We start from the raw sequence: 11654 nt of genomic DNA, 5'->3' as shown, positions 1-11654 counted from the left end.
ATCTTTTCATACCCCAAAGTTATGAAGATCTTCAGGTTTCTAAGTTGCATTTCTCTAGAATATTGTTCACCTAATCTAAATCTAGATTGTGTTATTAATAATAGGCCATTTAGTATCATCTTATTATTTTTAATATTAGCAGAATCTCTAGCAAAGTCGACTTTTCATCCCTGACGTTGGATATTATATGTCTTCTCCCTTTTCTTCTTTTTTTGGTGAAATCTTTTAATTTTTATAATTTATTTTTATCATCCAGCCAAAATGTCATCTTTTCATAAAATCTTGGTAGAGGTGCTCTCCAGGGATGATCTGGCCTCAGTCAACAGCCAATTTTTCCTGTAGCTATGCTGACTGCAGTAGGTCACTAAAAGCTGATTGTCATGGAGGAAACAGTGGCTGTGTATATCCTAGGTCTTCTGATGGAAGCAGCAGTTCCACAATCACCAAAGGTATTGCTCACAACACACCTCAGCAACATGAGTCCATGAGAGTGTATGTTTTAGAACTTACCTACTGGAAAAACATATTTAATACAAATCAGAAATTCATCAAATTATTGGCCACTTACAACATGTAGAAGAGGACTCTTTCTATAGAAAGGGCTCACAATCTGAGCTTGCCCTTTACAATGGTAAATAGTATTACAGTGATATTGTAAACAAACAACTCAAATATGAAAAAAATGTAGTATAATATATAATTATTAAACACCTCTCTTTTAGGTAAGATTTTCAGAAAACCCAGGGATAGATTTTATATCACAGAACTGTCCATACCAATCAAAAATATCATTTGATTGGACAGTAAAATAATATTTGTTGGAAGCTAAAAACAGATAAAGTACAGGCCAATGGGAACAGTAAAGCTTTAATTTCTCCAGTTTTCTTCCAAATCAACTTATTATTAGGGTTCTCATAACACAGGAGGTGGTAGCTTCCTACAGGAGCACATTTGGGATTGATTTTGGTTATATTCCAAGTCAGGGCAATGCCCTTGGGTCTCAAAACCTGTTTAACTTTGAGCTCAGGCTTCTGGGAGGAAGTGTGTCCCAGATTTGTCTACTAATTCAGGTTTTAGTGATGGTGGTTTTGGGAGAAGTGGCAGGTGCTCAAAGAACTCAGGAAACCGGGCTGCATTTTGTGTCAATGAGGTTGTTTCTTTTGAGTTTAAAACAGTTTTCAAAGGCGACTCCAGGGTGGTTACTGGACTTTCTGTATTGTAGTTGGATAGGCCTTCTTTTGTCAAATCAATTATAGAATCAGGTTTCTTCTGTTCAACTATAACTTCAGCATTGGGAGAATTGCTGAAATTTCCTGATGTAATTTTTCTGATATCTGTTGGATTTGACGTAATTGGAGTTGTCAAATTAGGGCTTTTCACAAAAATCAACATAACATCATCATTGTTACTTTCAGAAAAAGATTCATTTTGATCTGATGACAAATTAATTTGTTTGCTTCCTTTTTCTGAAGGGTTAGAAGGCTCATAATTCACAGAAGACCTTCTTTCACCTGGACTACTAACTGATTCCAGATTCTTTTTTTTTTTTTTTTTCTTTTTTGAGACAGAGTCTAGCTCTCTTGCCCAGGCTGGAGTACAGTAGTGCAATCTCAGCTCACTGCAACCTCCGTCTCCCAGGTTCAAGTGATTCCCCCACCTCAGCCTCCCGATTAGCTGGGACTGCAGGCACCCGTCATCACACTCAGACAATTTTTGTATTTTTAGTAGAGATGGGGTTTCACCATGTTGGCCAGGCTGGTCTCAAACTCCTGACCGCAAGAGATCCACTCGCCTTGGCCTCCCAAACTTCTGGGATTACAGGCATGAGCCACCGTACCAGCCTTGACTCCAGAATCTTATCCAAATTCATAGTCTCTGAATTTGCAACCTTACAGGCTCCATTACCTGATAACATGTTTGGTTCCAAACAATTCCTTTAAGAGAATAATACTGTTTTAATAAGTCTTTGAAATTTTACTGGTTTTGCAAAGAATTCATCAGCTCTTCCTTCATGTTTATTCCTGCACTCTACCTCCCCACTGCATTTGTTCCATTATTTCAGTTTGTTATCAAATAGTTTGTAATTTATACTACAGATCTCCTGCTGGAGGTCAAATGTCTGACCTGTTCCAGGGATGCTGTTTGCCATTCCAAAACTACAGAAATATTTTCATTAATTTGTTCTGAAGTTTTCATGCATTTAACATTTTCTTTGTTTTCTGAAAACATCCTCTTCTTTTGATAATGGCTGTTGTTATCAGTGTGAAGTGATGACTACCATGTTGAATCTGGACTTTCACAATTTGAAATGCTGGAAGGACAGGTTCTACTAAATTCTTCAGTTTTTAAAATGTCATCAGCACAGTTGTTACAGGGACTGAATTCACCAAGTTAGGTGTTTTCTCAACAAGCACAAAACGTGAGTCTTCTAAACTTAAAGTGTTGTCATGTTGCTTTTGATAAATGGCAAATGTGATTCTGAATTGGAGTTTGTTTCTAAATGGAAAACCATCTGGCCTGTTCTCTTATCATCCACAGTACTGGTTACTGCAGACTTTGGCATCACAACACCACCACTCAATACACTGGGTGGACAGCCAGTAGACTTTAGACTACAAGACCCTTTGTGCTCTAAAAGGGATCCTGTTACATTTGTCGAATATTCAAAATGATTTTCAGAATGGTTTTTCAGATTCAGTGAATCTTTTGCCTCTTGTATAAAGACTCTGCTGGGGGAATCTGTTGTTTCACTTGGCTTTTGGTATGGACGAACAACTTGTTCCAATTTTGTTTCTGAATGAACGATTTCTTCTACTGATTTTATGCAATTCTGAGAGAATACTTTTCTCTGGTATTGAATTTTTATTAGCATCCAATGAGGAAGCACTATTTTCAGAATGTCTGCATTTGCTAGTTATGATACTAGGACTGAATTTCTGATTACCACTTGGAACTTGACTCCCAGTTGCTGCTGTTTTCAGTGCTTCAGTATTCCTTGACTTATTCAGAATCTCTGCTTACTTCTGGCAACTTGGGGGCATTGGTTTTTTGGCTTTTAATGTCTTCCGTTTACTTCTATCAGGACTTGCCATCTTTCACATCCAGCAATGGATCCAAACCAAGAAATCCCTGATTTACCTATACATGCCAGTTCCTAAAACATGCAAATCACTTCCAATAAGGCACTAGTTCATGTATTTCTGTTGAAGCAGAAGTCAATCTTAGGATGTAGTCTGTACTTGTCTGCAGATAAGATTCACAAAAGCTGAATTCAGATGCTTCATTTTTGCCTTTTCATTTGCTTTCCCATGATATAGCCTATCTTTATCTTGAATGGCTTTCCCCATTTGTTCTGCAAATAGTTATGTCACCAGTCATTTACTGGCTAGAGCGGCGCCACTCCAACCAAGGCAATCCCCACCTTTTCTTCTTGATCAATCCCAATAGAGGTATATCAAAAATATTTGCCTTTTCAAAGGACTAACTTTGGGTTTGTTGATACTCTTCATTGAATTCTTGTTTCATTAATTTCTGCTTACATTTATCATTAATTTCCTTCTACTTTATTTGCTATTAATGTGCTGTTATTTTTCTAGCTTGTTGAGAAACATACCTGAGTCTATTTTGTTTTTGTCTTTCTTCTTTACTACACACACACACACACACACACACACACACACACACACACACGCCACACACACATATTTTGATATTTTTATTATTATTCAGCTCAAATATTCTACTGTCCTGTGTGACTTCTTCTTTAACCTATCGGTTATGTCAAAATATATTTCTAAATTTTTAAACATATGACAAATTTATAATTCTGTCTTTGTTATGATTTCAGGTTTAATTGTATAATGGACAGAGAACATTCTCTGTATGATTTTAGTTCTCTGAAATTTGTTGAGATTTGTTTTTTGACCCAGCATAAGGTCAATTAGAACATAAATATTTCATGTATACTTGAAAAGAAAAAATGCATACTCTTAATTTGTTGAGTGGAATATTTTTAAAATATTTATGAGGCTGTTTGCTAATTATGCTATTTAAATGTCTCTATTCCCTTTTTCACCTGTCAAATATCAAGACCAACATATTAAAAAAAAAAGTCCAATACAAGTGGTGGATTTGCTTATTTCTCTTCATGGCTGTGATAATCTTTATATATTTTAAAGGTATTTTATTAAGTGTACAAACATTTTAAATTTATTTTTCAGTTGAATTAAATATTTTACAATTCTGAAATGTTCTTCTTAATCTCTAGTCATGTTTTTTGCCTCGAATTCTGCTTTGTCTGACATTAATATAGCTATATGAACTTTTTAATCATTAATGTTTAGATAATACAATTTTGCCCATTCTTTTACTTTCAAACTCTACATGTTTTAATATTTTTCTCTCTGTCAAGGTTTGAATATTGTCTAATGATGTGCTGTGTCTGATCTGCAGTTAAGCCTGTGCATTGAGATCTAAATTTCAAATACTGCAATTTGGGGTTTTAGAATGTCCTATCTAGACATTGTATCTAGGCCTATGGGGAGATACTTTGAGACTATCAAAACACCCTGCTGCTTATCAAATTTTCTCCTCCAGTTTAGCATATATTGATGATTTATGCCTGATCCAGTCTTTACTGTGATGGTTATAAAATGGTGATTTTTCCACTTCTACTACTTCCTTCACATTCAATAGTTGGCATTCTACTGTAAGAAATATTTGCAGTATATATCAACTGCGCCCACCCTTCCCATCTATTTGTCTGTCTGTCTATCATCTACCTGTCTATATCTATCTATTACCTAAGCTCATCCATATTTAAGTGGGTTATAATATATAATTATATATATATGTATAAAACATAGTTATATGTCCCTATTGTTTTGATGCTCAAATTGTCCCAGATTTGATCCAGTCAGTGACCTTTCAAGGTGGTTTCTGTATCTTTCTAACATACTATCCTCATTTTATTTGCTTTTTTAGTACTTTCTTATTTTCTGGCATTAAAAAAGAAAGAAAAAAAAATGTGTTCCAGATGTATCTTGTACATTCCCTGAGAAATGAGCCATTTCTCCAAAGATCCCTGGTTTCTTTTTAATGATTTTCCTTTAATGATTTTGGCACTAGGTATACTTATGGCTACTGGAATGTCATTGTTTTTATGTCCTTTCATTGGAGAAGTGGGGAATAAGAAATCCTGAGTTCATACAGCCATTTGCATTCCCTTCCAACTCCACAGAGCTCTTCCTTACATTCCCTTATTGAGACCTCTCTCTTCCACATTTAGAATCCTACCTCCCACAAACACCAACCCATTTACTCAATCACTCAGTCCTACAGTGCATTTAAAATAGTTTCAAAATAGCGTTAATCTGCACCACCAAAAGGAAACCTTCTGAAAAATAGTTCAAAATTTATTTGTAGTTATTTTCTTTCTCTAAACTGAGGATATATAGTATAGTCAAAGGTTTGTGTTCGAAAGTTATTTGGACTAGTTTTCTTTCCCTACAATGTGGTTATATAATTAATTTGAAATACAGCTGAGTTTCTTATGTCTGTTTGCATTTAGTTTTACTTAATTTCTCTGTTCCAGATTACTTAGTTTTGCTCTCTGGGGTATGTAGGACGCTAACATAATTTCAAAAGTCAAAATTATACAAAAAGGCATGTAGAAAGAAGTAGCAATATTTGCCCTGCCCCTTGAATCCCATTCCTCTTATATTTATAAGTAATTACTTTTACTGTTTTTGTCCTTCCTTTCTTTTGGCAGAAGTAAGCAAATACACATATGCTTTCTTGTTTCTCTTTATTTCTTACACAAAAGATGGCATTCTGTACGTATACTTTTGCAGTATGCTTTTGTCCACTTAAAAATATATCCTGAAAATTATTCCACATCAGTTCATGGAGATAATCTTCATTTTTTTTTAACAGCCATAAGATACTCTATTGTATGTAGGCGCTATTTTTTTTTCAACAAATCTCCTAAATGTGAACATCTAAGCAATTTCCAATATTTTGCATTCATGCAAAAATGCAGCAGTGAAAACATTTATTCACATTGTTGGCAGTGTATTTTCAGATTAAATTCTTAGAAATGGGGTTACTGAGTCTAAGGCTTAGTGAATATGTAGCTATATCAGATATCTTCAAATTCCCCTTCACAAAGATTATACCATTTTTCATTCCCATAGGCAATACATGAGACTCCCTATTTCCCTGCAACCTCATATGCTAAACATACTATCAAGCTTTTGAATTTTTGCCAATCTGATGGATAAAACCTAATAGTTTAGTTTAAATTTTCATTTCTCTTATCATGAGTAAAGTTTCATATTTCATATACTTGAGGGCTAGTTTGATATTTTTTTGTAAATTGTTCATGTCTTTTGTCCTTTTACAACCATTTTTTGTCATTTTTTTCACTCTCAATCAAAAAAAAATCCTTTCTATCTGTACTCCAACTTACCAATCATTTTTGTTTGCATCTGGATTTTAAGTTACAATTTGAAAACCTTCCCTCCACTCAGGATATAGGAATTTACCCATGTTTTCTTCAAGCACTTGTATAGTTTAATTTTCTATAACTTGATACCTGATTCACTTTGAGTTTATTCTTGTGTATGGTATAAGGGAAGGACATAAATTTATATTTTACAAATGGCTATTTTTTCATACCATTTATTAAAAAGTAATTATTTGCCCCAGTGATTTGAGCTGTCAGCCAAGAATTTATATCCTGCAAAACTAGGTTTCATAAATGAAGGTGAAATAAAGTCAGTTTTAGACAAACAAATGTTGAGGGAATTTGTCACTACCAAACTAGCACTCTAAGAAATACTAAAAGGAATTGTACACCTTGAAACACAAGCCTGATAATGCACCAGAATAGAACCTCTGGAAAGCTTAAAACTCACAGGGCCTATAATACAATAGCACAATGAAAAACAAAACTAGGTAATAGTTAATATAATGAAGAGAACAGTACCTCACATCTAATATTCACATTGAGTGTGAATGGCCTAAACACTCCACTTAAAAGATACAGAATGGCAGAGTGAATAAAAAATTGCAATCCAAATATCTTCTATCTTCAAGAGACTCACCTAACACAGAGGGATTCATATAAACTCATGGCAAAATGTTGGAAAAAAGTATTCCATGTAAATAGAAACCAAAAGCAAGCAGGAATAGCTGTTCTTCTATCAGACAAAACAGACTTCAAAGCACCAACAGTAAAAAAAAGAGTCACTATATAATGATAAATAGATCAATTTAACAAAAAGATATTATAATCCTAAATTTATATGCACCAAACACTGGAGCTCCTAGAATTATTAAACAATTACTGCTAGACCTAAAAAATGAGATAGACAGCAAAACAATAATATTGGAGACCTCAATACACCACTGACAGCACTAGACAGATCTATGAGAGAGAATGTCAGCAGAGAAACAGTGGACTGAAATGACACACTAGAACAAATGGACTTAATGAATATTACAGAACACCCTACCTAAGGTTTGTAGAACATACATTCTTCTTATCAGCACATGAAACATTCTCCAAGATAGAACATATGATAGGCCATAAAACAAGAATCAATAAATTTTAAAAAATTTAAATTATATCAAATGCCTTTTCAAATCACAGTGGAATAAAACTGAAAAACAATTTCAAAAGAAACCCTCAAAACTATACAGATACATGGAAATTAAATAATCTGTTCCTGAATGATATCTAGATTAACAATAAAATCATGATGAAAATTTTAAAATCTCTTAATTGAATGGTAATAATGAGATATCAAAACCTCTGAGATACAGCAAAAGCAGTGCTAAAAAGAAATTTTATAGTGCTAAATGCCTGTATCAAAAAGTCTGAAAAAGTACAAATTGACAACCTGTTGTCACACCTCAAGCAACTGAAGAAACAAGAACAAACAAAATCTAAAGCTAGAAGAAGAAAAAATATAATAAAAATTAGAGCAGAACTAAATGACATTTAAAAAAAAAAATCAAAAGATCAATGAAACAAAAAGCTGGTTCTTTGAAAAAATAAATAAAATCAATAGATCACTAGCTAGATTGACCAAGAAAAGATAACAGAAGAATCAAATAAGCTCAATTCGAAATGAAATTGGAGACATTGCAACTGACACCACAGAAATACAAAAGATCATTCAAGACTACAATGAACATGTTTATGTGCACAAACTAAAAACCCTAAAGGAAATGGACAAATTCCTGGGAACATACAACCCTCCTAGATTAAATATGGAAGAAACAGAAAACTTGAATAGACCAATTACAAGTAGCGATATTGAATGAGTAATTTTAAAATTGACAACAACAAAAGCCCACAACAAGGATTCACAGCTGAATTCTATCAGACATTAAAAGAGAATTAGTACAAATTCTACTGAAACTATTCCAGAAATTTCTATTGAGAAAGAAATGAATTCAGGGAAGTCTCAGGTTACAAAATCAATGTATTCTAACCAGTAGCACTGCTATATACTAACTATATACTAACAGTAGCAATGCTATATAACTAGCCAAAATTCAAATCAATAACTCAATCCCTTTTACAACAGCTGCAAGAAAAATAAAATACCTAGGAATATACTCAACCAAAGAGGTGAAAGATCTCTACAGGGAGAACTACAAAACACTGCCGGAAGAAATCATAACTGACACAAACAAATGGAAACACGTCTCATGCTCATGGATTGGAGGAATCAATATTGTGAAAATGACCATACTGCCCAAAGCAATCTACAGATTCAATGCAATTCCCATCAAAATACCATCATCATTTTTCACAGAATTCAAAAAAGCAATCCTAAAATTCATATAGAACCAGAAAAAGCCCAAATAGCCAAAGCAATTCTAAGCAAAAAGAACAAATCTGGAGGCGTCACATTAGTGGACTTCAAATTATACTAAAAGGCTATAGCTACAAAAACAACAGAGTGCTGGCATAAAAGTAGGCACATAGACCAATGGAACAGAATAGAGAACTGAGAAATAAAGCCAAATACATACAGCTAACTGATATTCAACAGAGCATAAAAAAATCATAAATTGGGAAATTGATACCCTATTTAATAACTGGTACTGGGAAAGCTGGCAAGCCACATGTAGAAGAATGAATCTGGATCCCTATCTCTCACCATATACAAAAATCAACTCAAGATGGATCGAAGATGTAAATGTAAGACCTGAAACCATAAAAGTGCTACAAGACAACATTGGAAAAACTCTTTTAGACATCACCCAAGGCAAAGAATTCATGACTATGACCCCAAAAGCAAATGAAACTAAAACAAAAATAAATAAATGGGACCTAATTAAACTAAAAGTCTTCTGCACAGCAAAAGAAATAATCAAGAGTAAACAGACAACCCACAGAATGGGAGAAAATATTTGCAAACTATGCATCCAACAAAGAACTAGTATCCAGAATCTACAAGGAACTCAAATCACAAAGAAGAAAAAAACACGTAATTCCATTAAAAAGTAGACAAAGGACATAAATAGACATATCTCAAAAAAAGATACACAAATGGCCAAAACATTTTAAGAAAAGCTCAACATCGCCAGTCACCAAGAAAAGGCAAATGAAAGCTACAGTAAGATACCACTTTACTCCTGCAAGAATGGCCATTACTAAAAAGTCAAAAAATAACAGATGTTGGCATAGATGTGGGGAAAAGGAAACACTTATACACTGCTGGTGGGAATGTAAATTAATAAAACCTCTATGGAAAACAGTATGGATATTCCTTAAAGAGCTAAAAATAGATCTATCATTCAATCCAGCAATCCCACTAACCCAAAGGAAAAGAAGCCATTATTATGAAAAAGACACTTATACACATTTGTTTATAGCAGCACAGTTCACAATTGCAAAGATATGGGACCAACCTAGGTACCCGATGACTAAAGAATAGATAAAGAAAATGTGGTATATTTACACTATTAAACACTACCCAGTCCTTAAAAAGAATAAAATAATGTCCTTTGCAGCAACTAGGATGGAGTCACAGGCCATTATTCTATGTGAAGTAACACAGGAGTAGAAAACCAAAAACCATGTGTTTACTTATAAGTGGGAGCAAAGCTATGAGTATACAAAGGCATAAGAAGTGATATAAAGGACTTTAGAGACTCAGAAGGGGAAGAGTGGGAGGGTGGCTAGGGATTAAAAAAAAATACGCGTTAGGTACAATGTACACTATTCATATGATGGGTACAGTAAAATCTCAGAATTCACCACTGTATAATTCATCCATGTACATGTAAAAAAAAAACCACTTGTACTCCAAAAGCTACTGAAATGCAAATAAAAAACAAAGAAACAAAAAGAAATGTGCTGTTTTTAGAAGTACTCTGAGGTGCTTTGTTCCTTAAACACTACTGTGTTGTCATTTTTCTTTTATAGACTGGAATGTGTTTGAATGTCAATTCAATTAGTAAATGTATAATTGCTGCCTTCGTAAACCTTACTCTGACATTTAATATGCCAAACATGACTGTTTTATGAGCAAACCAAGTTATCCATAATACATTTTTATGTTCTGCAGCTATCAAGATGGCTTCAGATTTATAGAGTGCTAAAAATGTAACTATATCATAAATATCAATTTTCCCAAAAATTGTCTTTTTTAAATAAAACAGATAAAATGATATTTCTGCCAATGTCTCTGTTCCAATTCTGCCAATAGATCTAGAATTCTTGAAAAGTTGCAACTGCTCAAATATTGAGGGTCCTTGTGCAGCTCTGTACAATCACACACACCAAAGTGTGTCTTTAATTGTGCACTTTTCTGGGAAGCTTTTGTAGTCATCCATATATGCATGGGATTGGGGAAGATAAGCTCACTAACAAATTTTGTATTTTAAATATATACTGTTTATACTCTGTATATTTTGTATCTAAAATATACAGAGCAGTTCTTAGACAAGCCCTTGCTGGTGATGAAATTAGGGAGTCTGAGGATGTGGGCCTCCCTGTGGTCATCTGGAGCTCTGAGGGAGGGGTGGAGGGATCTGTGGGTGGGAGATAGTTGAAAGCTCACACCCTGCAAAGCTCTTTCATCCTCATGTCAGGACTGTGGATGAGAACAGACTTCTCAGGTCCTGGAGGACTTCCCTGGTCCCTTAGAAATCCAAACTGGGTGAGAGGTTGGCAGGAGACTTGGTGAGGAGCCTCTGAAAACTCAGAGTATCTCTGAATGAGGGGCACCGATGGGCCACATAGGGAAGGAGGACAGAAAACATGCTTTAAGGGGGAGGTAAAGGACAGACAATGCTGGATTAAAGAGCAGTTAATGACTCAGGTAGTCTAGTCACACCTCACACACAGTGAATGGGTTTGGAGTATGGAGAGGAGGTGGAGCAGTAACAGAATCAATAAGATCAGTGAGATCAAATGGAAAGTCAAAAACTAATTCAAGTGCATATGAAAATTTAGCTCACAGCAGAAGTCGTTTTTCAAGTGAGTGAGCAAACTGATTATTCAATAAGCTATATTGGTACAAAACACTAACATTGGGCCAAAAGGAAGTCATGTTTATACCATGTAGAAAAATATGTATCAGAGGCTGGGTGCAGTGGCTCATGCCGTAATCCCAGCACTTTGGGAGGCT

General features: G+C 34.5%; 1 pseudogene; it reads right to left on the bottom strand.

Annotated features, from left to right (window-relative positions):
• Positions 1-641: 641 nt before the first annotated feature.
• Positions 642-3652, bottom strand: LOC116525133 (annotated as a pseudogene).
• Between the last annotated feature and the right edge of the window lie 8002 nt (positions 3653-11654).

This window comes from Sapajus apella, unplaced genomic scaffold, assembly GCF_009761245.1.
Source record: "Sapajus apella isolate SASKATOON/1434 unplaced genomic scaffold, GSC_monkey_1.0 scaffold47, whole genome shotgun sequence".
NCBI classification, from domain to species: domain Eukaryota; kingdom Metazoa; phylum Chordata; class Mammalia; order Primates; family Cebidae; genus Sapajus; species Sapajus apella.
The sequence above is the reverse complement of the archived record's forward strand: the minus strand, read 5'-3'. Positions and strand labels throughout refer to the sequence as shown.